The following is a 25,436-nucleotide window of genomic DNA, read 5'->3' on the forward strand; positions in this document are numbered from 1 at the left end:
TCAATGAGAGGTCTACACACTTTGCAAGATGACTCCAACTTCTTCAGCTTGTCCTGCAACTGGTGAAGTGTTGGCAGCAGGAAGCCCATATGCTATGATGATTGCTCTTGGAGGATGTTCAGGGCCATGGCAACATGCTTTATTACAGCAGCGTACTCAGTCAAAAATGCCATTTCAGCTGTATTGAACCCATAAAAGATGTAAAGATGAAAGTTAGCTTTAAGCAACTTTTGATACATCAATTTTTTCATTTTCATTGTGTGTTAAATGAACATACAAACTACACAACAAATCAACTACAATTATCACATGACCACGTAAAGAAAACGATATTATGTTGCATTATATTGATCTTAAAACAGGTGGATTCACACACATTAATCAGCAATGCCCACATTTGTTCTATTACACTTTAAACAATGTGAGTTCTGCCAACTTACATCTTTATCCGACTCTTACCAGGAGGACTTTGAGTTGGATACGCATGCTTGTGGATACGGGACAACAGAGACTCTTACCTAGAGGACTTTGAGTTGGATACGCACTACCGTGAGTACGCAGCTGCGGCTTCCAAACATTTGATCGCTTGCCTGTACGTGCATGCCGCTATGTGCATGTCACGTACGCAACTTTGGGGAAATATATGTGCTGTATGAACTTTGGGGAGGTGAACGGTACTTTGGGCTGTGGGATTGAGTGTGTTGTGCAGGTGTTTGATTTGTATTGGCGGGTTGTATGGACAGGAGGGGGGAGGTGTTTGTTATGTGGATTAATTTGTGGCATATTAAATATAAGCCTGGTTGTGTTGTGGCTAATGGAGTATATATATGTCTTGTGTTTATTTACTATTTTAGTCATTCCCAGCTGAATATCAGGTCCCACCCGCCTCTCACAGCATATTCCCTATCTGAATCGTTTCCACTGCCCACTAGTCCTTCACTCTCACTTTCCTCATCCACAAATCTTTCATCCTCGCTCAAATTAATGGGTAAATCGTCGCTTTCTCGGTCCGAATCGCTCGCTGCTTGTGGCCATGATTGTAAACAATGTGCAGATGTGAGGAGCTCCACAACCTGTGACGTCACGCTACTTCCGGTACAGGCAAGGCTTTTTTTTATCAGCGACCAAAAGTTGCGAACTTTATCGTCGATGTTCTCTACTAAATCCTTTCAGCAAAAATATGGCAATATCGCAAAATGATCAAATATGACACATAGAATGGATCTGCTATCCCCGTTTAAATAAGAAAATCTTATTTCAGTAGGCCTTTAACCCCCTGGCGTTGAGAGAAACTATAGATAAAGACAAGTTTAAACAAAAATGAAGTAGAATTAGAAAATGCTTTAAATTAGAAAGAAAGCAACTAGACGCTGCAGGAACAACATCATATTAATATTCAGAAAAGGGCAACAAACTGGGTCGTGGGTAAATTGTAACTCCAACCAACCATCTATCCACCTCTTTTAACAAAATAAAGACAAGAGTGAGTTAATGTCTGAAAGGTGTATCTTCAGACTGGAAGAGGGATTTCTTTTTTCTCGATAAATGCCCGACCGCCTTTAAAGAAGGCAATTTTCCCTGCCTTGCGAGTTTCATCCACCAGTGGCCATAACTTCATTCTTGCTTCTCTGTCGACTTTACAGAGATCCTCGGCGAAGCGCAGCCCGTTGCCTCGCAGGTAAGAGGAATTCTTTGCAGCGGCCCAGACTGCAGCTCTGTGCACCCGGGAGGAAAACTGCAGTAAAACACACCTGTTACCTTTCGGCTTCTTCACTCCAACGCGGTGCACGGTGTCGATAACATTCGGCAGCCGTTCAGCATCAGACGGCAGCAGAGCCTGGCAAACTCGGATAACCTCTTCACGTACCTCTCTGTCCTCCACACGCTCGGCCACACCATGCAGTCTTAGATTCCATCGTCTTCAATATCTCTCCATCTCGGTGATGCGTTCTTGAAGTACATTGATTAGCTTCTTGTCCCCCTCCACAGCGAGTTCCAGCCCAGAAACCCTCCCCATAATCTCGCTTACTTGTTTGCAAACTTGTTCCACTTTAGCATTTCCGCTGGCAATTTGAATGGCATTGGCCTGGATCAACTTCTTCAACTCGTCTGAGCGGGCGTTAATTAACACGGATAGCGTAGCAACAATGTCGCTATTGCCCATTTCATCTTTGTCTTTCTTGGTGGGAAGCTTCTCCGGTGTTACTGGCAGGGAAGAAAAAAGTTCTTCATTCATGAGATGCATTTTGATGCTGTCCCCACTGATGATATAGTCATGACAGTTGTCAAATAGCAGGTTTGAAGCTCTGGTTGTTGCGTTATCAGCCATCAGGAAAAGCCTTGTCTTTAAAATGATATGATGATTATTGTCATGTCTGTGATCATGTTTTGTTTAGTTATGTTTTGCTTGGTTTTTGGACACTTTTTAGTTCCTGTTTTCACTCCCTTACTTTGTCACCATAGCAACCATTAGTTTCACCTGGTTCACATCCTCATGTCACGCACCTGTCTCACGTTTTCACATTTTGAGTCACGCACCTGTTTTCACTAATCATGTCACCAGTATTTAAGCTTGTTGTTGCCAGGCAGTCGGCTTGGTGACATTATCCTTACTATCTCTGTTTACCTCTGCTACATGTCATTCCAAGCCATTGTTCCATGCACGTTTTTCATGCCACAGTAAGTGTTGTATATTTCATGTTTGTAGTTTTTGCCTTTGTGCAAGTTTTTGTTTCATTAGCCACGTTTTTGTACTTCCGCCTTGTGCGCGCTTTTCGTTTGTTCTTTTTGTTAGTGTAAAAATAAACATGTCCTCACCTTCACGCCTTGCCCGCGCCAACTTTCCTATGCATTCCGGGAAAACAAAACCCCCCAAAAGTCCTCTTGTTGACAATTATGACGATGAATGGCACTTTTTTATCGGCAGAAACTCTTTGAAGGAACAACTTGTAAATTGGTGGCTGACTCTAAATTGAGTATATTTTGAGTTGGCTAATGTTAGCATGGTTGATGCGGTAAATGGGTGCGCTCGGGTGGAGGCGTAGTACTGCACAATAAAACACTGCTTTCTGACATTAATCGTATTAGTGGAAATGGCAGGCAGACTTTACCTAAAATGTAAATACCTATTCCTGCGTAAGATGTGCTTTTATGCTGCCACCACTGACTTAACAACTAGGTTTTGACCTTATACTGTATATTTACATTGTGAATGTATGTGTTTTTCAGATGCTAATATTAGCACGGAGGTGCTTTAATCTCAGAAATATCATCACAATCTGGAGGCAGTTCTCCAGAGGCTGAACAGGTGCATGGTAAGAGCACATACTGAGATTATGTGTTTGTATTAAAACTGTTTTAATTATTATGTTATTATTATTATTATTTAGTACCCTATTTTTCGGATTATAAATCACAGCTTTTTTCATAGTTTGGCCGGGGGTGCGACGTATACTCCGGAGCGACTTATGTGTGAAATTATTAACACATTACCGTAAAATATCAAATAATATTAATTATCTCATTCACGTAAGAGACTAGCCGGATATCAGCAATCGTCACACACACGTCAACCAATGAAAATTTAGCGGAGGCGGGTCATGGCAGAAGTGCATTGTGGGAAAAGAAGATGCTACCTGCTACTACTTCCACCATTCCAACGTTGCCGGTAACTTATAAAAACTGAGAAGGGCTGAACAAAAATGGCACCGAAAAGGAAATCATATACTGCAGGTAACAAGCTGGAAGTAGGGAAATATGCAGCAGAAAACGGCAATAGAGCAGCAGAAAGATAGTTTGGAGTAGGCGTGAAACTTGTAAGGGACTGGCGAAAAGTGGAGGCTACTATTACTGAAATGAAGAAAACTAAAAAAGCTAATTGCGGGCTAAAAGCTAGGTGACCGCAGCTCGAGGAACGAATTCACAAATGGGTGCTTGAACAACGTGCTGCCGGGAGAGGCTTGTCAACCGTACAGTTGCGTCTCCACGCCCAAGTCGTTGCCAAGGAGATGAATATAAATGACTTTGCGGGAGGACCTTCTTGGTGTTACCGCTTCATGCAACGCAATCGCCTCTCTATCAGAACCATGTGCCAAAAACTGCCAGCAGACTTCCAATCCGAGGTAGACAGTTTCCGCAAGTTCGTTGAAAAGCATGAAAGTGAGCACAACGTGACACCGGATCATATTATTAACATGGACGAGGTCCCCCTCACGTTTGACATTCCCATGGGCCGAAGTGTTGCAGAGAAAGGGCAAAAGAGTGTCAATATTGTAACAACTGGTCATGAGAAATCACACTTCACAGTGGTGCTGGCATGTTGTGGAAATGGTTTAAAATTGCCACCAATGGTCATTTTCAAACGAAAAACCTGCCAAAAATGTAATCCCCCTCAGTTGCAGTCACCGTGAATGAGAAAGGGTGGATGAATCAAGAAATGATGAACCTATGGCTTACAAAGTGCTACTTTAGAGCACACAAAGCTCTGCTTGTGATGGATAGCATGCACATCACGCCACAGTTAAAAAATAAATTAAAAGTTTTAAACTCCATACCTGCCATCATCCCCGGAGTCTTAACCAAAATACTCCAGCCACTTGACATCTCCGTGAATAGGAGCTTTAAGGCAGTCCTGCGCAACCTGTGGGAGCAGTGGATGATGGATGGAGAGCACAGCTTCACAGCAACCGGGAGAATGCGCCATGCAACTTTTCTGGATGTCATTGGATGGATCGACAAAGTATGGGCTTCAGTGACAACCGAAACCATCCTGCCCGGATTCAGAAAGGCTGGAATAATTGGAACTGCAACTGACGATGACTCTGACGTAAGCGACGTACCAATAGAAGAGGAAGTGGCGCATTGTCTACCTTTGGAGTTGGCAGAGTTGTTTAGAAGCGACACCGAGGATGAAGATTTCATGGGATTTAGCGATTAGGAGTGACAGATTATTTGGTAAACTTATAACATGTTCTATATGTTATAGTTATTTGAATGACACTTACCATAATATGTTATGTTAACATACCAGGCACGTTTTCAGTTGGTTATTTATGCGTCATATAACGTACACTTAGTCAGCCTGTTGTTTACTATTCTTTATTTATTTTAAATTGCCTTTCAAATGTCTATTCTTGGTGTTGGATTTTATCTAATAAATTTCCCCCAAAAATGCGACTTATACTCCAGTGCGACGTATATATGTTTTTTTCCTTCTTTATTATGCATTTTCGGCCGGTGCGACTTATACTCCGGAGTGACTTATACTCCGAAAAATACGGTAAATGCAACAGTATCATCATAACTCTAAAACTACAAGATTTATAATAAGGATGCTAGTTTAGGCATTGTATTAGATCATAAAACATGAACTGACAATATTAAGATGTTTTATTTAAAAATGGGTTAATATTCGTGACCCAAAAACAAAAGAACTGCTAGCATTCTAGTTTACCTGTAATCTTTATGAATTAGAATCATCAAGATTATTTTGCCATGGTAACAGCTTTAGCTCAGTCTGGTTCTGGTGGTTCAGCTGCAAAGAGCAGAGAGAGAGAGAGCACTCCTGCTGACCTCAGACTCATGGTAACTATTGCTTTGAGTAGTTGAGTTGTGAGAAAGTGTAGTGAGTGGTGCGGATATACTATCATATTGCATTTTAGAAGGCATTTATATTTATACGAGGTTTAGTTTTAGATAACAAAATTGAAGTGATTGCTAATATACACATATTCAAAGTTACTTACTTTTAGATGAATGGTTATGTCTATTCAAACTGTAATGGTAGAAACTGAAACAGTGATTGTAATGTAATTTCAACAATAGTACTGACAGCCTACAGAACCAGAACAGACACTACAAAGTTCTACAGGAGCTATACAAATCCAGGCCCAGACCTAACAAGAAGAATGTTGCCCAGCTGTTGGACCTTGAATACCAAGCAAGACGGGCTTACATTGACTCTGATGTTTTGAAGGAGAAGGACAAACCGACCAAGATCCTTCAAAAAAGTGGATCATGTAAGAAAATCAAATCAATTTAAGTTGATTCATGTTTAATATGATTGTTGGAGTAATTCCCTTAATTATTTTACAAATTATAGATTGTTAGCCATTTTAAAATGTTTAATATGAAGGACAGATGTTGGCCATGTTTCTTTTTTTTGCAAAAATTGTTTCATAAGTCACAAAGCAGGTTAATCTGCAATTTCTACTTGCATAGTAGGTCAAAAACATTTTTAAATTCACTAGATTTTGATTGGAATGTAGATTTTAAAATATATTTGCTATCTGTCCCTTTGTGGTAGATAATGGATGAACTATAGCGGATGCGCAGTCAAGGACATTCCCACTTCATACCTGATATGAAGAACCGCTGGAGGACATTTTGTGAGAAGATTCAGTTTTATGGAGTTTTCAAAAAAAGGCACGAGACCTCCACTGGCAGATAAAGGTAGTTACTCACACATAACTTAATGACTTGAATCCATAGGCTGACCACAGTAGTCAGTGATGCTGGTGCTGCTCAGTTTCAGACATCCTCCAAGTATTCACCACTGACATGGCTTGTCAACCATCCTAATCACTCCAACCACTAATGTTTCTTGTCTTGTTGCGCTGTCTTTCTCTCTGTTTTTGTGTTTTTTTTTAAAAAACTGACTGCAGTAATTGAAATAGTTTTGTTTTACATAAAAGCAAGCGGTTGTGATGATAAAGGCTTTAGAGTTTGAGTTTATTTCGAACATGCAAGCATACAACATGATACATCACAATTTCCAGTTTCTCTTTTCAACATGTTCGAAAAGGAGTAGGAAGAAGCAGAGCTTATTTAATCCTACCCCTTTTCTTTACATAACAGTTGCTGAAACTTTTTTATTCACTTCCTGTTCTCAATTTATTCACAATAAACTCCATAGGTAATCACAATAAAAATAAATAAATAAATAATAGTAAGAATTTAATAATAATAATTGGTGAAGAAAGTCATGTTTCATATGATGAGATAAGTAAGATTACTTTAAGAATGAATGAATGAATGGATGAAATAAATTGAAAATGTTTGTCATGGTTCTTCTTCTTTGTACTTTGTAAACACTTTAAGTTTGAAGTGTTTCTTGAAGTGGATCATATTAGTACATTGTTTGATTGCTTTGCTTAATCCATTCCATAATTTAATTCCACATACTGATATACTGAAGGTCTTAAGTGTTGTACGTGCAAACAAATGTTTTAAATTACATTTTTCTCTAAGATTATATTTCTCCTCTTTTGTTGAGAAGAATTGTTGTATATTCTTGGGTAGCAGGTTATAGTTTGCTTTGTGCATAATTTTAGCTGTTTGCAAATTCACTATGTCGTGCAATTTCAGTATCTTTGATTCAATAAATAAAGGATTTGTATGTTCTCTATATCCAACATTATGTATTATTCTAACTGATCTTTTTTGTAACACCGTTAATGAATGAAGCGTACTTTTGTAATTATTTCCCCATATTTCTACACAGTAGCTCAGATATGGTAACACTAGTGAGCAGTATAGACTATGAAGTGATTTTTTGTCTAGAACATGTTTTGCTTTATTCATTATTGACGTGTTTCTTGCTACTTTATGTTGTATATTTTTTACGTGAGATTTCCAGTTCAATTTATCATCAATCATTATACCTAGAAATGTGGTTTCATTTACTCTTTCAATTTCTTTTCCGTCTATTTGTATTTGTGTTTGACTTTCTCTTCTACTGTTACCAAATAGCATTATTTTAGTTTTACTAAGATTCAACGATAGTCTGTTTTTGTCAAAACATCTTTTTAATTTGTTAATTTCTTCTGTTATTATTTGTATTATCTCCTGTGTGTTCTCTCCTGAACAAAACGCTGTTGTATCATCCGCAAATAATACTAACTTTAAATCTTTTGTAACTTTACAAATGTCATTTATATAGAGATTGAATAATTTAGGTCCTAATATTGATCCCTGAGGTACACCACAGGATATATTTAGCGTTGTAGACATGTGTTCGCCTAGCTTCACGTATTGTTTCCTGTTCGTTAGATAACTTCTTATCCAGTTTGAGACTAACCCTCTGATGCCATATCGTTCTAGTTTTTTGATTAAAATATTGTGATTTGGCAGACATCTTTCCATCCCCTATTGCAGTGTTTCTCAAATGGGGGTACCCGTTCCCCTGAGGGTACTTGAAGGTATGCCAAGGGGTATGTGAGATTTTTTTTAAATATTCTAAAAATAGCAACAATTCAAAAATCCTTTATAAATATATTTATTGAATAATACATCAACAAAATATGAATATGTGGAGCAGCGGGGCAGGGCACGCCCGGCCCAAGATGGCGGCGATCGAGCGGCGAGGCGGGGCGCGCCGGGAGCGACGCCACAATCGTGCCCAGGTGCGCGATCCGCACACCTGGGCACGATCATCCAATCTCCTGTCGTTGAACAAAAGGGGAGAGACTGGAAGGAGCCGGGGGGAAGCTGACGTGGAGCGAGACAGACGACGAGAGACGCGGCTGAAAAGCCAGCAGGACGACGCGGCTGAAAAGCCAGCGGGACAGACGCGGCTGGAAAGCCAGCGGGACGGCACGGCTGAAAAACAAGGCGGAGGAGCGAGCAGGAACCGGCAAGTGCTGAAAAGCAATCCGCAGCAGACTTTGTTTTATTGAAAAATAAAGAAAGTCTAAACCTGCCCGCAACATGTCTTTCCTCGATGGTCATGAGAACCCGAGCGACAGCTGGAGACTGTCACAGAATATAAGTTCATAAACTGAACATCAAATCAAGTAGGCTATTCCATTCATTACCATAAACCCAGAGTTTCCCCCATGCCATGAAGGTTTCACCCTACCTGGCGGTGCCACACGACACCAACTGTCAATCAACTATCGATGTAGAAAACAATGGAGGCGTGGTTAAAGCGTAGCAGTAATGCAGCTGAAAACAAGGAGGAACATGTGCCAAAGAAGGCCAAACCAGAGCTGGCAAAATTCAGACAGTATCCCGAAGAATATGTGTTAATGGGATTTACGGCTTCGAGTTGTAACCCCCCCAAGGCAATGTGTTTTTTCTGTGGAGAAATGTTAGCTAACAGCGGCATGAAGCCCACACATCTTCAGCGGCATCTCCGGACAAAACACGCTTGCCATGTCGGTAAGCCACCTGATTTTTTTAAGAGGAGACTAAATGAATTCAGGTCATCTCAAGACACGATGCGGAAGGCCTCCACAACATCAGCCAAAGCCCTAGAGGCTTCTTACGCGGTGTCTTTGCTTGTTGCTAAAGCCAAAAAGCCGTTCAGTATCGCTGAAGAGCTGATACTTCCAGCCGCTGCAGTGCTGGCCGAGACAATACTGGATAAAAACGCAGCCGAGAAAATAAAGAATGTGCCTTTATCAAATGACTCTGTTTGCCGGAGAGTAGATAAAATGGGAAAAGACATTGTTGAGCAAGTTGTTGGAAAACTTAGCGACTCATTTTCCCTCCAGCTGGATGAATCCACAGATATTAGTGGAAATGCACAACTTGTAGGTTTTGTCAGATACATAGATACTGACAATATTTATGAACACATACTTTTTTGTAAAACATTAGAGGGGAGAACAACAGGAGAGGACATTTTCTTGACATTGTCAACACTTTCTTCTCTGAGAATAACATCAGCTGGAAGTCCTGTAGCAGCGTCTGCACAGATGCAGCAGCGTCAATGACGGGCAGCGTGAGAGGACTGATTGTACGCGCTAAAAAAGAAAACCCTCACGTGAAGTGGACTCACTGTGTCATACACAGGGAGGCTCGGCGTCCAGGAAAATTAGCCCTGTGCTTCATGACGTTTTAAACGACAGCGTCAAAGTCATCAATTTTATAAAGTCAAGGCCACTTAATTCACGTCTGTTTCGTCGCCTCTGTGAAAATATGGGAGCTGAACACACGCAACTGCTGCTGCACACAGAAGTGCGCTGGTTCTCCAGAGGGAAAATACTAAACTGGCTGTTGGAATTACGTTCCGAGCTACACACCTTTCTGATTGATCACCATTCCCCCCACGCCACCTTGTTCCAGGACACGGACTGGCTTGCCAAGTTATGTTATCTGGCAGATATTTTCTGCAAACTGAATGAACTGAATATGTCCCTACAGGGCAAGGACACCAACATTTTAAACCTTTATGACAAGGTGGGTGGTTTTCAGAAGAAAGCTAAGCTGTGGAAAACGGCCTGTGCTCAGGGAAATTTCACCTGCTTTCCTCAGGTGGATGATTTTCTCACAAATGAGGATGTGGACAGAGCTCCAGTCAAGTCAGTCATCATGGGTCATTTGACCAACTTGATTTAAGATTTTCATTACTACTTTCCTGACATGGAGGAGAAATCTGCACAGCTGGATTGGGTGAGAAATCTGTTTCTATTGTCTAAAGCTACCAGAAGCAAGCTACCTGTCACTTATCAGGAACAACTTCTGGAAGTGTCATCTGACCGTGGCTTCCAGATTAAGTTTTCCACCTCCACACTCACACAGTTCTGGGTGTTTGTGAAGCGGGAGCACCCTGACTTGGGGCAGAAAGCTTTGGAGCAGCTATTACCCTTTGCCTCCACATATTTATGCGAGTCCTCCTTCTCTGCAATGACTGTGATCAAATCAAAACAAAGAAACAGACTCTGTGTGGAGAAGAGCTTGATCACAGCAGTTGCCTCCCGGCCACCAAGACTGACACAGATCCTCAGTGAAGCACAAGCTCAGCTTTCTCACTAAAATGTCTATCAAAAAGAACTGTGAAAAGAAATGCAACAATGCAATATTCAGTGTTGACAGCTAGATTTTTTGTAGACATGTTCCATAAATATTGATGTTAAAGATTTCTTTTTTTGTGAAGAAATTTTTAGTATTAAGTTCATTAATCTAGATGGATCTCTCTTACAATCCCCAAAGAGGGCACTTTAAGTTGATGATTACTTCTGTGTAGAAATCTTTATTTATAATTGAATCACTTGTTTATTTTTCAACAAGTTTTTAGTTATTTTTATATCTTTTTTTTTCCAAATAGTTCAAGAAAGACCACTACAAATGAGCAATATTTTGCAGTGTTATACAATTTAATAAATCAGAAACTGATGACAAAGTGCTGTATTTTACTTATTTATCTCTTTTTTTCAACCAAAAAATGCTTTGCTCTGATTAGGGGGTACTTGAATTAAAAAAAACAAAGAAGTTGGGGCATGCAAGTGAGGCCATGCTTCTCATCCTTGAGGTAAAACATGTTGTATGACATTTTTTCCTGTACTTTATAGCAGGGCTATTCAACTATGTTGTTAGGGGGCCACATTTTTAGAAAGCCAAGTGCCAGGGGGGCTAGACATTTTCCAGATTTTTTTGCACAGTCTTTCAGCATTTTGATGATGGCCAATAATTGTAACCTTAAATATAATACAGAGTTGAAAAGAAATTGGATTCATATCTTCATTTAAGCAAGTGACATTTACTGTTCTGTTAGTCAGGATTACTGAATATAAGCATTAGTATGATTTATGAATTCCACAGGATGTGGCATTTTAAGAATTTTAAGAAAATGATACTACATAATGAGTAATATATTCTGAACTGCTGCCTTTCCATTAAGAAAAATAAACTAGTTTTTAGAATAAGTTTGCTGGTTTCAAGAAATGTAATGCCGAGCGCGTATCATTATGTCAAGATAATGACACTTGCATTTACTTAATTTAAGAATATTTATCAACATATTGAGAAAAAAGGTCTCATATTTTTGTATTCTATCAAGAAAGGTGCACTTGTTATCAGTGAGAATATACTTATTTTAAGGTATTTTTGGGTTCATTGAGGTTAGCTAATTTGACTTGTTTTGGAAAGTCTTGCCAAACCAAATTTTCTTGTTCTATTGGCAGATAATTTTGCTTAGTTTAAGTAAAATACTCCTAATTTTTGTATTTTTTTTCTTGTTTTTGAACACTGACTTTTTGTTGTGTATAAGCTCACAATTTGCTGCTCACCTTTTTTATAGGTTAGGACAATGAAGAGACGATCCTTAAAAAACAAGACCAGGAGACGCAATCAAGTGGATCATCCAGAGAGCTACTCTGATATAGATCTAGTTCCCAGTGGCTCAATGCAGCAAAACCATGAAAAAGTAAGCACTAGTATTGCATTTCCATGGATCCAGTCTGTGCTAAATAGTACATAACTTGTGTTGTCTGAAGATTTTATTGTACCAAAATGTTCAGTATTCTTTCAAATTAAAACATAATTTTATAGTTATAGTTTCCTGTAGTGGCATTTGAGTTACATCTGCATGACACAGCAGCTATGTTTATTATAAATCACAGGTGAAATCTATAAGGACACAGAAATGGCCTTTGAGATACCATAATTTAGTTTTAGTTTTAAATCTGCAGTTAAAATGGGAGTCTGCGAACGTTTTGAGTTTAATCCTACATTAAGTTAAAATGCATAAACCAAAACATTTTATAATCACATGAATATACATAGCAGCTTGGATGAGATTATTGATATGATATGATATAATATGATATATTTTTATTTCAAATGTGCAAAAAAAAAAAAAGCAAGCCTGATCCAATACAGTGCATTATAACAAAATGAAAACAATATAGAATAAAAAACGTTAAAAAAAAATATAAATAAATAAATATAAATATAAAATTTTTAAGAATTGTGGTTGAAATGGAAAATATGTTTTTGAGAAGGGGTTTTATGTTATAATAAAAGGTTAATGAATACAGCATGTTTCATGGTTTGATGTTTCATCTTCTGCAGATGTGAAAGAGGCATTTGCAGGGAAGAAGGCCCATGTCCTTCTTTCAAAGATTGAAAAGTTTAAATTGTATTTTTGGGACATCGAGAGGGTTGGTCCCAACCAGGAGCTTGAGAGCGAGGTATTATGCTGTCATTTTTGTCTGATCCCTGTACATCACTTCACATATGTGCATTTCTGGACTATACACATTTTAATCAGGATTATTTTCTATTAATAAAGTTAATAATACATAAATTGCAATTTGGTTAACAGCAAAATTAGTTGATAACTGATCCTCCATACTGAATATATGTAGCATTTACACACAGAGTCAGTCAACATATGGAACTGCATGTCTCACGCACAATTAATTTATTTTTCAATCTTTCATAGGTAATCAATGCCTACCTCACCTCTCTTGTGAGGAACTACAACAAAACAAGTGCAGGAGAGGCTGGTTCCATCGACAGTTTTTCGATGACGGCAATTTGGCAAGGGAAAATACCAAGACTCCGGACAGTATGTAGGGGACTGTTATGCACATGGAATTTGCTTCTTTGATTATGCAATACATTTTCATTAGTTCCTCTTATTTACAGCTCGATCCAATGGCATTCTCCATCCTTGTGGGAATAATGAATGAACACCACCACTGGATGTTGACGGTGAGATGAGAAGTACTGTGCAAATCTTGCTTTTATAAGATTTGTATCGGTGGTTTTGAAGGCCCTCTATACTTTCAAGGGTTGAACTCCCTTTCAAATGCCATTTCTGAAGTCTAAAACATTTTCATGTACCATTTCAATCTTACAGATGAATATGTCCAATAGTAGGTTTGTGCCTCACTTTATCTTGTTTCCATGTTAAAAATACAAAGGTCATCTACCCACATGAGAGGAGATGCCTTTTTTTGGATCCATTGGGGGAATCGGAAAGGAACATTAAGAGATGCCTGGAGTCAACAAGGTATTTTTTTCCATTAAAGGATTATGTCTGATACATAGTATTTGCACTATAACAGGGGTCGGGAACCTATGGCTTGCGAGCCAGGTGTGGCTCTTTTGATGATTGCATCTGGGTAGCGGATTTCGGCTTTTCAGATAAAACAAAATATTATCGCTTGTTTTAATCCATCCATCGATTTTCCACTGCTCATGTCTTGTTCAGGGCTGCAGTTGGCTGCAGGAGCAATTGTCCATTATTTTAATCGGATTATAATAGCCTACGTTGGGCGTTGCTGGGTAAACAGGTAAACGCCCCCTTTTGAATCAGTCTGCGTGGTCATTAGCTCAAAGCTAACCCTTCGACGAAGAAGATGGCAAAAAGAAAAAAAGATGAGGAGTATCGTACGTTTCAGGACGAATGGACCGAAGAATTCGCCTTTGTGGAGACAGCAGGTTCTGCCGTGTGTCTAATTTGCAATGACAAAATTGCATCGATAAAACGGTCGAATGTAAAGCGGCACTTCGACACACGCCATGCTACCTTTGCATCAAAATACCATGCGGGAGACAGCAGGAAGAAAGCGTGCCAAGAGCTACTGAGCAGGGTGCAAGCTAGCCAGCATCAACTCCGCGTATGGACCCAGCAAGGTGACTATAATTCCGCTAGTTTTGCTGGATCTTTAGCAATAGTGAGGAACGGAAAACCATTCACAGATGGTGAGTATGCTAAAACGTTCATGCTGGATGGAGCCAATGAACTTTTTGATGATCTTCCGAACAAAGACAAGATAATTAAACGGATACAAGACATGCCTCTGTCGGGAAGAAGTGTTCATGATCGTACCATCATGATGGCAAACCAAGTGGAGGAAACGCAAGTGAAGGACATAAATGCAGCGCCGTTCTTTTCCCTGGCTGCATGAAGCTTAACCTCACCGAGTACCAACCAGACTACAAAGCCATCAGCAAATCCGTGCAGCACCAGAAGTCTTATTAATGGTGAGTATTATAACAACATTTTTTAAAAGAATAAATTTAGAGGCTTATTATACTCACATTTAGTTGAATTCAGTCTTAAAATATATTATATGGCTCTCACAGAAATACATTTCCATATATTTTGCTTTCATGGCTCTCTGAGTCACAAAGGTTCCTGACCCCTGCACTATAACATCAGACCAAAAGCAGCTCTAAGAGCTGCAAAATGACAATGGTGCAATAGTTTTTTACAAATAATATTTCTATCATTAAGGGCCTTTATGCGAAAGAAAGGCTGCAATGTGACAAGGTGGGCATGCAGCACCCTGGCCCATACACGCCAGCAAGATGGCACATCAAGTGGTGTCCTGGCCTTAAAAGTAAGTGTACTGTACACTACTGAAACAATGTGGACAACCTCAAAGTCATTACCTTTTTTCATAAGAGAAATCCATGACCTGGTTTCTTACATGTTTGTGATATGTACCATTAAGTAGCCCAAAATTTTGATGTTAACAAGAATAACTTGCATATATACATATGTTGCTCAAAGTAAAAACATGGATCTTAGCATCTTGCTAGTTTATGTATTTATCATAAGATGCTTATACGCTAACCTACGTTTTTTTTTTAGTTTGCAGAGAAAATATTGAAAGGGCAGCCAATTAACATCAAGACGAATCTTACGGCTGTGAACAAGTTGAGACTTGATATTGCCACTGTCCTCCTTCAAGAAACAGGTGCATTTTATTTTTAGCAGATCAATATTAATGACTTCATGTTTGAGCTGTTTTAAACACATGCCCTTCAGTTGAAATGACAGGGGAGGGAGTAAATCATTATAGAGGAATGTACAGCACTGTATCCAAATGCTTAGTTCAAACCTGAAATGGCCCATAACCTTGGTACAAGACACTATATTGTATCAATTTATAAATGCTGGATATTCTGGAATCATTTAAGTAACATTAATAGTGCATGTGTGGAAGGGGTCCTCTGTCTCACTGTCTTTTAACCCTCTAGGTCAGGGGTCGGCAACTTTTACCACTCAAAGAGCCATTTTGGCAAGTTTCACAAATTAAAGAAAGTAATGGGAGCCACAAAAAAAAAATTTAAATTTAAATTGAAAAACACCGCATACAAAGCTTAAATGCTTTGTGCTATGTTAACCAGGGGTCTCCTGGCCCGCGAGTTTTGAATGAATGGCGCTTGATAGCGTCATACTTGCCAACCCTCTCATTTTTCCCGGGAGACTCCCGAATATCAGAGCGTGATGACACTGCATTTGGCGCCCTCTACAGTCTTCCCTAACAGTGTACCTGCTCGACCACACGTAGAATGCAATTTCAGCTTGCTCACGTAAGTGACAGCAAGGCGTACTACCTCAGCAGCCACACATCTTACACTGACGGTACCAATACCCAGAATCCCATGCAGCCCTAACTCTTCCGCTCAACCAATGCACGGAGAGCGGGGGGGGGGGGGGGGGGGGGGGGGGGGGGTTGTTGTGTGGGGGGATTTGGTGGTAGCGGGGGTGTATAATGTAGACCGGAAGAGTTAGGGCTGCATGGGATTCTGGGTAATGGTTGTGTTGTGTTTATGTTGTTTTACGGTGGGATGTTCTCCAGAAATGTGTTTTTCATTCTTTTTTGGTGTGGGTTCACAGTATGGCGCATATTTGTAACGTAACAATGTTAAAGTTGTTTGATACGGCTACCGTCAGTGTAAGCTGTGTGGCTGATGAGTAAGTATGCTTTGCTGTCTCCTGTGTGTGCAAGTAATAACAACATGCAACATGTGGCTGGACTGGCATGCTGTATGTAAATGCTATAGAGGACAATTACTGCAGTGCAATTAGGGCACGCCCTTTATTTAGTAATAATTAGAGTGTAAATAGGATTATTTTTCCCTGGGAGTAATCTATGAGAGACACTGAGATCCATAAGTCTCCTGGGAAAATCGGGGGGTCGGCATGTATGTAGCTGAGCCGCATCAGAGTGGTCAAGGAGCCGCATGCGGCTCTGGAGCTGCGGGTTGCCGACCCCTGCTCTAGGTATACAAGACAGTCTTGATTTTAAGCATTTGAAAATTGGTTGACTGCTTAACATATCGCTTTACTTTAACACATTTAAAAACAGATTCTAAAATGTAAATATTTCTCGTAAATGATGACGTATTTCAAATGAGGTTTGCCACTAACATTTTTAAACCATAAAAAATATTGATGCACAGATTAAATCAAATAATCAGGACAGTCTAATACAATTACATATAACTGGAGTTTATTTTAATTTCAGCAAGATATTTGAAGAAATTCGAGAGTGAATATTGATGCATACTCTTTTTCGGAACAGGTGATCTCAGCAAGGTCTGTCACAGCTGTGGGATGGAGGAGAGCGATAACCCTCAATGGGTACGTTTTCACTGTGCAATACAGTCAGGCTGTGAAATAGCAGGGCGTAGAAAACATAATTATTGTAGTAAAATGGAAAATGTATTTTGGTGACAATGCATAATGTGTATGAGTTCAAACAGTGTACCTTCAGTTTTAATGTGTTTGTGTACAAATTGGTTGAATGATAAAGAGGTAAAAAAAAAAAATTGTAATAAGCCCTACAAATGTTATTGAACCCAACAAATACGGAACAGTTTACTGAACTCTTCCATGACCTACTCCCTCATTTCATTCAGAAGCTGGAAAAGGTCTCAGTCCATTTCATGTGTAGTATGAGCAAGTGGATTCTGTGGCTGTGAAGTCTCGATATGGAGCTGTAACAGTGATAATGATTAATTATTTAAATCCGGAATTTATATACATTTAATGGCCCAACTTATCTGCCTCCTCACCTCCATCCTCCTCCTCACCTTAGATCTGCTGTGAGAGGTGGTTTCACCACGAGTGTGTCCTGAGGCCAGATGTGGATGGGGATTACCTGTGCCCTGCATGTTTATGATGAGGGATGGGGTGTTGGAAGTATTGCACTATATTTATGTTATGACCTTCTGCCCAATATATAATAATATTTCTGTTTATAGATGCATAGTTTCTTATGAGGAGTTACATTTTATTACAAAAAAATTTCTATTTTGATTGTCTTTGTGTTCACTTTATTTGACGTTTGACTTTGAATATTGTATATATAAATTATTTAACTATGTGTGGATTTTGTTATTTGTTTGTATTAAAAGAAATTGCATTATACCTTGTTTGATAAGAAATTATATTTCTTCTCCTCTGACCTGAAAAAACCTATTTAATTACAAGACTGGTTTCAGATTATATTATCGTAATACCGATGTATTTACAGTTAGGTCCATAAATATTTGGACATTGACACAATTTTCAGTATTCTAGCTCTGTACAACACCACAATGGATTTGAAATGAAACAATCAAGCTGTGCTTTAAGTGCAGACTTTGAGGGTATTTACATCCAAATCAGGTGAACGGTGTAGGAATTACAACACATTTTATAAGTGCCTTCCACTTCCAAAACTAATTGGACAATTGGCTACTCAGCTGTTCCATGGCCAGGTGTGTGTTATTCCCTTGTTTTGTTTTTTCCATTTATTTCATTTACAAAGAGCAGATTAAAGTCCTAGATGTAATTTCAAGTGTGGTATATTAGTTTGGAATCTGGGGAGGTCATCTCTCAATATGAAGTTCAAAGAGCTGTCACTATCAGTGAAGCAAGCCATCATTAGGCTGAGAACTCAAAACAAAGCCATCAGAGAGATAGTAAAAACATGAGGTGTGGCCAAATCAACTGTTTGGTACATTCTTAAAAAGAGAGAACGTACTGCTAAGCTCAGCAATAACAAAAGACCTGAAATAATAAGGAAAACAAGTGTGGTGGATGACAGACAAATCATTTCCCTTGTCAAGAAAAAGCCCTTCACAACAGTTGGCCAGATGAAGAAAACTCTCCAGGAGGTAGGTGTATCTGTGTCCAAGTCTACAATTAAGAGAATACTTCACCAGAGGAAATACAGAGGCTTCATCACAAAGCGTAAACCATTGGTGAGCCTCAAAAACAGGAAGGCCAAATTAGAGTTTGCCAAGAAACATCTAAAAGAGCCTGTGCAGTTCTGGAACAACATCTTATGGACAGATGAGACAAAGATCAATGTGTACCGAAATTATGGAAAGAGAAGAGTATGGAGAAGGCAAGGAACTGCTCAAGATCCAAAGCATACCACCTCATCAGTGAAGCATGGTTGTGGTAGTGGCATGCATGGCTGCCAGCGGAACTCTTATATTTATTGATGATGTGACAACTGACAAAAGCAGCAGAATGAATTCTGAAGTGTTTCGGGCAATATTATCTGCTCATATTCAGCCAAATGCTTCAAAACTCATTGGACGGTGCTTCACAGTGCAGATGGACACTGACCCGAAGCATACTGCGAAAGCAACCAAAGAGTTTTTTAAGGCAAAGAAATGGAATGTTCTGCAATGGTCAAGTCAATCACCTGACCTGAATCCGATTGAGCATGAATTTCAATTGCTGAAGACAAAACTGAAGGGAAAATGCCCAAAGAACAAGCAGGAAGTGAAGACCTCTGCAACAGAGGCCCGGCAGAGCATCACCATGGACCAAACCCAGCGTCTGGTGAGGTCTATGTGTTCCACACTTCAGGCTGTCATTGACTGCAAAGGATTTGCAAAAAAGTATTAAAAAGTGACAATTACTTTTGGTCCCTTAAAAAGTGGAAGGCACATATAAAATGTGTTGTAATTCCTACACCGTTCACCTGATTTGGATGTAAATACCCTCAAATTAAAGCTCAGAGTGCACACTTAAAGCACATCTTGATTGTTTCATTTCAAATCCATTGTGGTGTTGTACAGAGCTGGAATACTGACAAATGTGTCAATGTCCAAATATTTATGGACCTAACTGTATGATGTTTGGTGTGACAGGGACTTTATCTCTATTATGAGGTAAACTTTGTTAGAGAAGTCCCATGTACCAAGAGCTGGGGACACTGTACGTAACTCCACTTCTGGTGGTCTGATCATCACATTGTTTTCACTGTACACACGGGGCTATGATGAGTAACCAGGGTGAGTGTCATGTCTCTATGAGGTTCATAGCCAGAGATAGATGGGGGGTGCATTTTCAGGCAGGACGTTCAGTCCAGCTGCCTGAGAATGCACCCCCTACCATAACTCCACCTCTGGAGGTCCAATTTTCACATGGTTTTCACTGTACACAGGGGGGGTAAGGATGAGTAACCAGGGTGAGTGTCATGTCTCTATGAGGTTCCTAGCCAGAGATAGATGGGGAGTGCATTCTCAGGCAGGTGGAATCAACGTCTTGCCTGAAAATGCACCCCCACCATAACTCCACCTCTGGTACTTTGGGTACTTTTGGTAACGTTATTTGTGAATGTTCAATTTGAAATGTCTTAAAACCAAATCAATGGTAGATATCAGATGCATTCATTTATTTATTCATCCATCCACCCATGAGCTTCTTAAAGTTAAAGAAAATGTCATATTTTTAAAATACGAGTATTGGATCACGACAACACGTCGAATGAAGCAGCAAACATCCGTTCTCCTTGATGTCTCTAAAAAAGTTCAAATAGAGGTTTACTTTGGTGTATATATTGTTTACAGTAAGCTGTCAAGGTAGACAATACTACATTTTCGGAACAGCAAATATTCCAATATTAAATGGTTATTGTTTCCGCCTTATCTGAATAGCCTGAATGACGGTGAAATCATTAAAGGCTCACAATTTTGAATCCATCCACAAGTAAGTAAAACTTGGATTATTTCACCTTATGTACTTTTTTATGCCCAAAGAGGCGATTTCAGCCACTTCGGTCATTACAGCCGAGTTTAGAAATACGAGTGACGTAAGCGCACTCCTGATTCTGAATGAACCTGAATCATGTTCGCGAACGACACAACACTACCGCCCCTCCCCCTCACGTCGCTGCTGTTCAGCCTTGCCCTGCCTGCACTGAGTTTCTTTCTGTCTCCTCTACTCTCATAACTTTATGTGTTGAGATAATGGGGACGGGGCGCGTGTGTGTGTTTGTTTTCATGTGGCTTGAGTCAACATTAGCCGTTAGCTTGGAGAATGAATGGAGAACGGATGCCAATGGCATGAAACATATCCCCGCGACGGGAGGAGAATCACTCGCGGCATTGGGGCAAGCAGAGCAGAGAGCGAGAGCGTTGTCGTTCACTGAGTGATTCATGTCGTTAATCCGCGGTGAATGAATCGTTCGCTCAGTCCCTCCCCGCGCCCCCATGATGAGTAGCTGGCTGCGTCGTTCGCAGACGTCGAGGGTTCAGTGAGTCACAGAATGTGCCAGTTCCACTCATACCGGCATGGTCGCGGCAGAGCTCAACTGAACTGAGAAAGGAACAAATCAGTTCATGAAGTGATTCGGTTCAGTACGTTCACTCAAAAGATTCGTTCGTTCGAACGAATCGTTCGTTCGAACGAATCGTTCGCGAACGACACAACACTAATCTGTACAGCTCAACAATACCTGTAGAACAGGATGTGTACTTGGCAATACTGTGGTCAATCATTTTATGTATGCGGATGATTTAGCCATCCTGTCTCCTAGCAGTGCTGGCTTCCAACAGCTGCTGAATATATGCACAGATTATGGTTTAAAATATGATGTGAAATATAAGGCCAAAAAGAGTGTCATCATGATATGTAGAACAAGAGAAGTCAAGGACCTCTCTTTTCCTTCGTTCTATCTGTCAGGACAGGTGCTGAGTGTGTGTGATAAAACTAAGTATCTGGGGCACATCATTACTGACCTATTGGGTGAAGATGATGGCCTATACAGACAGCGGCGTATGCTGTATGCCCAAGCCAACATGCTGAGAAAGAAATGTTATTATTGTACGGATGATGTAAAGATAAACTTATTCAGAGCCTATTGCACTCCTCTGTATACTGTCCCCTGTGGGTAAAGTATAAGCAGAAAAGCATACAGAAGCTGCAGGTTGCTTAGAATGATTGTATGAGGCTGCTTCTGGGAATTCCAAGAAGCTCCAGTGCAAGCCAGATGTTTGTTAGTGTTGGGGTGCCCACTTACTCAGCGTTGCTACGCAACTTTATGTATAAGTTTATGTGTAGGGCATCTGAGTCTGAAAATGACATAATCATTGTGATAACGAACCCTGGCCGCAGTTCTGTTAGGTACTCATCTGGACTGTGGAACCATTGGGACACATGTTTGTATGTCAGAAACTGACATTTGGGCTTTATGTTTTATCCTTTTGTTTTTAATGTTTTGTATTGTGTTTTTATATGTGTGATGGATCTTAAGGTCTGCAATAAAGATTGATTGATTGAAGAGAGAGGAGAGGCAATCAGCCAGTCAAGATCAGCAACTCCTGAGATGGGTAACACAGAGCTCCTGCATCCACGACCTACTGAGGATGTTGGCAGTCATACTCAGCAGTCAACAAGAAGGCATGGATCTGAAGATGACTGTTTAAAGCTTGTGCCAAATCAAGATGCAGGCCAGTTGTTAAATGATGTCTCAGATTCCCCTCTTGATCCTGCCATTCAACAATCTCTTGAGGACATTGAAGTGAACTTTGGACTCATTGTTGAAGATGATAGTGATAATCAAGACACCACCCTTCCCTGGAATCAACATGACTTGAGCAGCATGCAGGTACAATGTAGCACTAACGTCTTACAGTACTGTAATATTATTGGTGCCGATGTCCATCCATACTTTGAAGAGTTTTTCTTATTCATTCTGTCAATAAAATGTACAAAAACTGTAACGTTACCATCCGAAGATCTTTCACCCTAAGCTTATGTTTTTAGATTCATTTTTCATCCAAACATTCCAAAACTAATTTGCAATTTCATGCATCGTAGTATGAAATAGAAAAGCAGCGAATCTAAAACCACAACATTATCAGCATTTGTGCATGCTAATTGATACATTGATTGTCAAAATCTTTGATTATTTTCTGTTCACTTAAGGATTAATCAATCAGTAATCACACCTAATTACATTTTTAAAATATCTTGCAGCATTCTACATTCAATGATGGTCCTGTATCATCAAACTGTCTTCCAGCATCACCAGATCCATTTGACAAAGAAATCCTCCTTTTGAAATTAAGACGGGTAAACATAGTTGATGATGTCCTTAATGTCTTCATGGATCCAAAAGTACTGAATGCTACTCTAAGAATTAAGTTTACAAATGAGAAAGCTATGGACACTGATGGTGTGTCAAGAGAGGCGTACTCCGCATTCTGGGACCACTTCTTGGACCAGTGTGAGGGGGAAGATGAACGAGTACCCAGACTACAACCAGACTATTCTGAGAAGAAATGGCAAACTCTCGGAAGAGTGTGTTTGAAAGGATACCTGGACCACAAAATCCTACCAATCAGACTGTCACCAGCCTTTGTTCTAGCCTGTTGTCAAGGAGTTAGTTCAGTGGATGAGGAACTCTTGGTTACATGGTTGAACTACTGCATTCTGATATATTTGGAGATTTTAAGTGGTCAACCGATTTGAAGGAATCCTATAAAGAAATCTGTTTCTAACTGGATTACCCTTCACCAAACCAGAGAGATTTGTTAGTCATAGATGGTTATCAAATTATGATGTTTCAATATCAAACCTGCGGCTTTGGAACGTCGACACAATATTTTAGTATGCCTTCCTCAACAAAGATGACGTAGGACTCTACATGCAAACTATGATACAAGTATTGCACAAGAAAGATGTAACACCAGGGTGACACAAAAAAAAGCGTTCATCACCTAAACTTGAATAACTTTTGAAATAATTTATCAATTATTTTTATTTTTTAGATTTACCAAGAAGAATTAATGTTCTAAAAGTTTAGAAAATGTCAACTTCGAGATGCCATGGACTACTGAACAATATACATTTATAGTTGAGGCCTATTTTCGTCTGAATTCTATCCACGCGGCTCAGTTGCAATTCAAAGAACGGTTTGGATGTCGTGAATTTTCCTGCCCACAGAATGATCTACAGATGGGTCAACAAGTTGCGAACCCATGGGACTGTTAATAACCTCAATCATAAAGATACTAACAGACAATCACACTCTGGACGACCGAAATCATCAAGGACACCACAGAACGTTGATGCAGTCAGAGACTCTGTTGTTCGCAGCCCACGCAAGTCTGTGTGTCGTCGAAGTCAGGAGCTTGGCATGAACCGGGAGTCTGTGCGGATAATTTTGATCGCAGATCTGGACCTCTATCCTTACAGGATACAGATTAAACTAAAGCTTACACCTGCCGACATGAGGAAACGCGTGATCATGTGCCAGTGGTTTTGCTATAAGATTGACGCTGCGCCAGACTTCCTTGACTCCAGGGTATTTCAAAGCTGTAATGCCAGCTATTATCTTCTCTAGTGATAGGTGGGGATCCACTCATTGATGCAGTATATGAGACTTGATTTCTCATGGCTATGACTGGGCTGCTTTGGGGAGCGGAGTTCAGCGTGGAGGTAGTACTTGTGTTGATATCATCACTGTCAACCATGAACGATTTTTCAGTGCTTGCTGCTTCAAATTCACTTGCAGGTAGTGACGAGGAATCATCCTCTCTCATAATTAAAGCTGAACAAAAACAACAATGTGAGTCAATATCATAAATATATAATGTTCATTAATTATTCTGTCTAGTGGGTCAATCATAATCTTGTAGTACCTAATGCAGTAGGCTAGTATGTACAGATGTACATTTGTCTACACAAAAAGCAGAGTTTGGGTGCATGTTTTCATTTTATGATTAAATAATTACCTTTGCAAAATGAATACTTTCTATGATGTCATTCAACAGACTCATGTTAGCAGAGATGATTAAGAACATTTTTGATATTATGTCTTTGTACATGATATCCTCATGTACAAAGACCGAATATCAATATCTTCTGTTACCTAAGACTGTTTTTTCAGTTTCATTGGGTTCAATCTGAGAAGACAGATGTTTCTGAGTATGTGACATAGTACTTACATCAGTTTCATGTTTATGTGTTCTAGCAATATTTGATGTAAATGATGACTTCACTTTAAAAACCTTGTTACAATTGCTGAATGGGCAATATATTAACTCATGCTTAGAGGGGGGGCGGGGGGTTACCCACATATGCGGTCCTCTCCAAGGTTTCTCATAGTCATTCACATTGACGTCCCACTGGGGTGAGTTTTCCTTGCCTGTATGTGGGCTCTGTACCGAGGATGTCGTTGTGGCTTGTACAGCCCTTTGAGACACTTGTGATTTAGGGCTATATAAATAAACATTGATTGACTGATTGATACGTAAATGTTCCTTGAGGTGCGCAACAAGATCTCTCAGATTTATGCATTGCTTCTTACAATTAACATCATCACATACAAATGGTCTTTGCCTGTCGTCCAACTGAGAAGCAGGCCTGTCGTGAGAACGATAGACATGAGCTTTTAAGGCAGTGTACTTAGTGAATTTTTGTTTGCAGTCTGAAAAGCAACACGGGTAGTAGCAATTTGACTCATGTCTATGCAAAATCTAAAGATCAACGTAGCTTTTAATACTTTTAAGGAAGATACCACATGAGCGGCATGTAAACTTTGGCATAGAATATGCCATTGTAGCCCACTATAAGTAAAACCTCTACAGACCCACAGTGCACACATTCCCAAACAGCCTCAAGCTGAGCTTGTATGTGAGACACCAAAGGCTGTGGTTGACCTACCTTCTTGGTCCTA

The sequence above is a fragment of the Entelurus aequoreus genome, linkage group LG19 (assembly GCF_033978785.1).
Source record: "Entelurus aequoreus isolate RoL-2023_Sb linkage group LG19, RoL_Eaeq_v1.1, whole genome shotgun sequence".
In the NCBI taxonomy this organism is placed as follows: Eukaryota; Metazoa; Chordata; class Actinopteri; order Syngnathiformes; family Syngnathidae; genus Entelurus; species Entelurus aequoreus.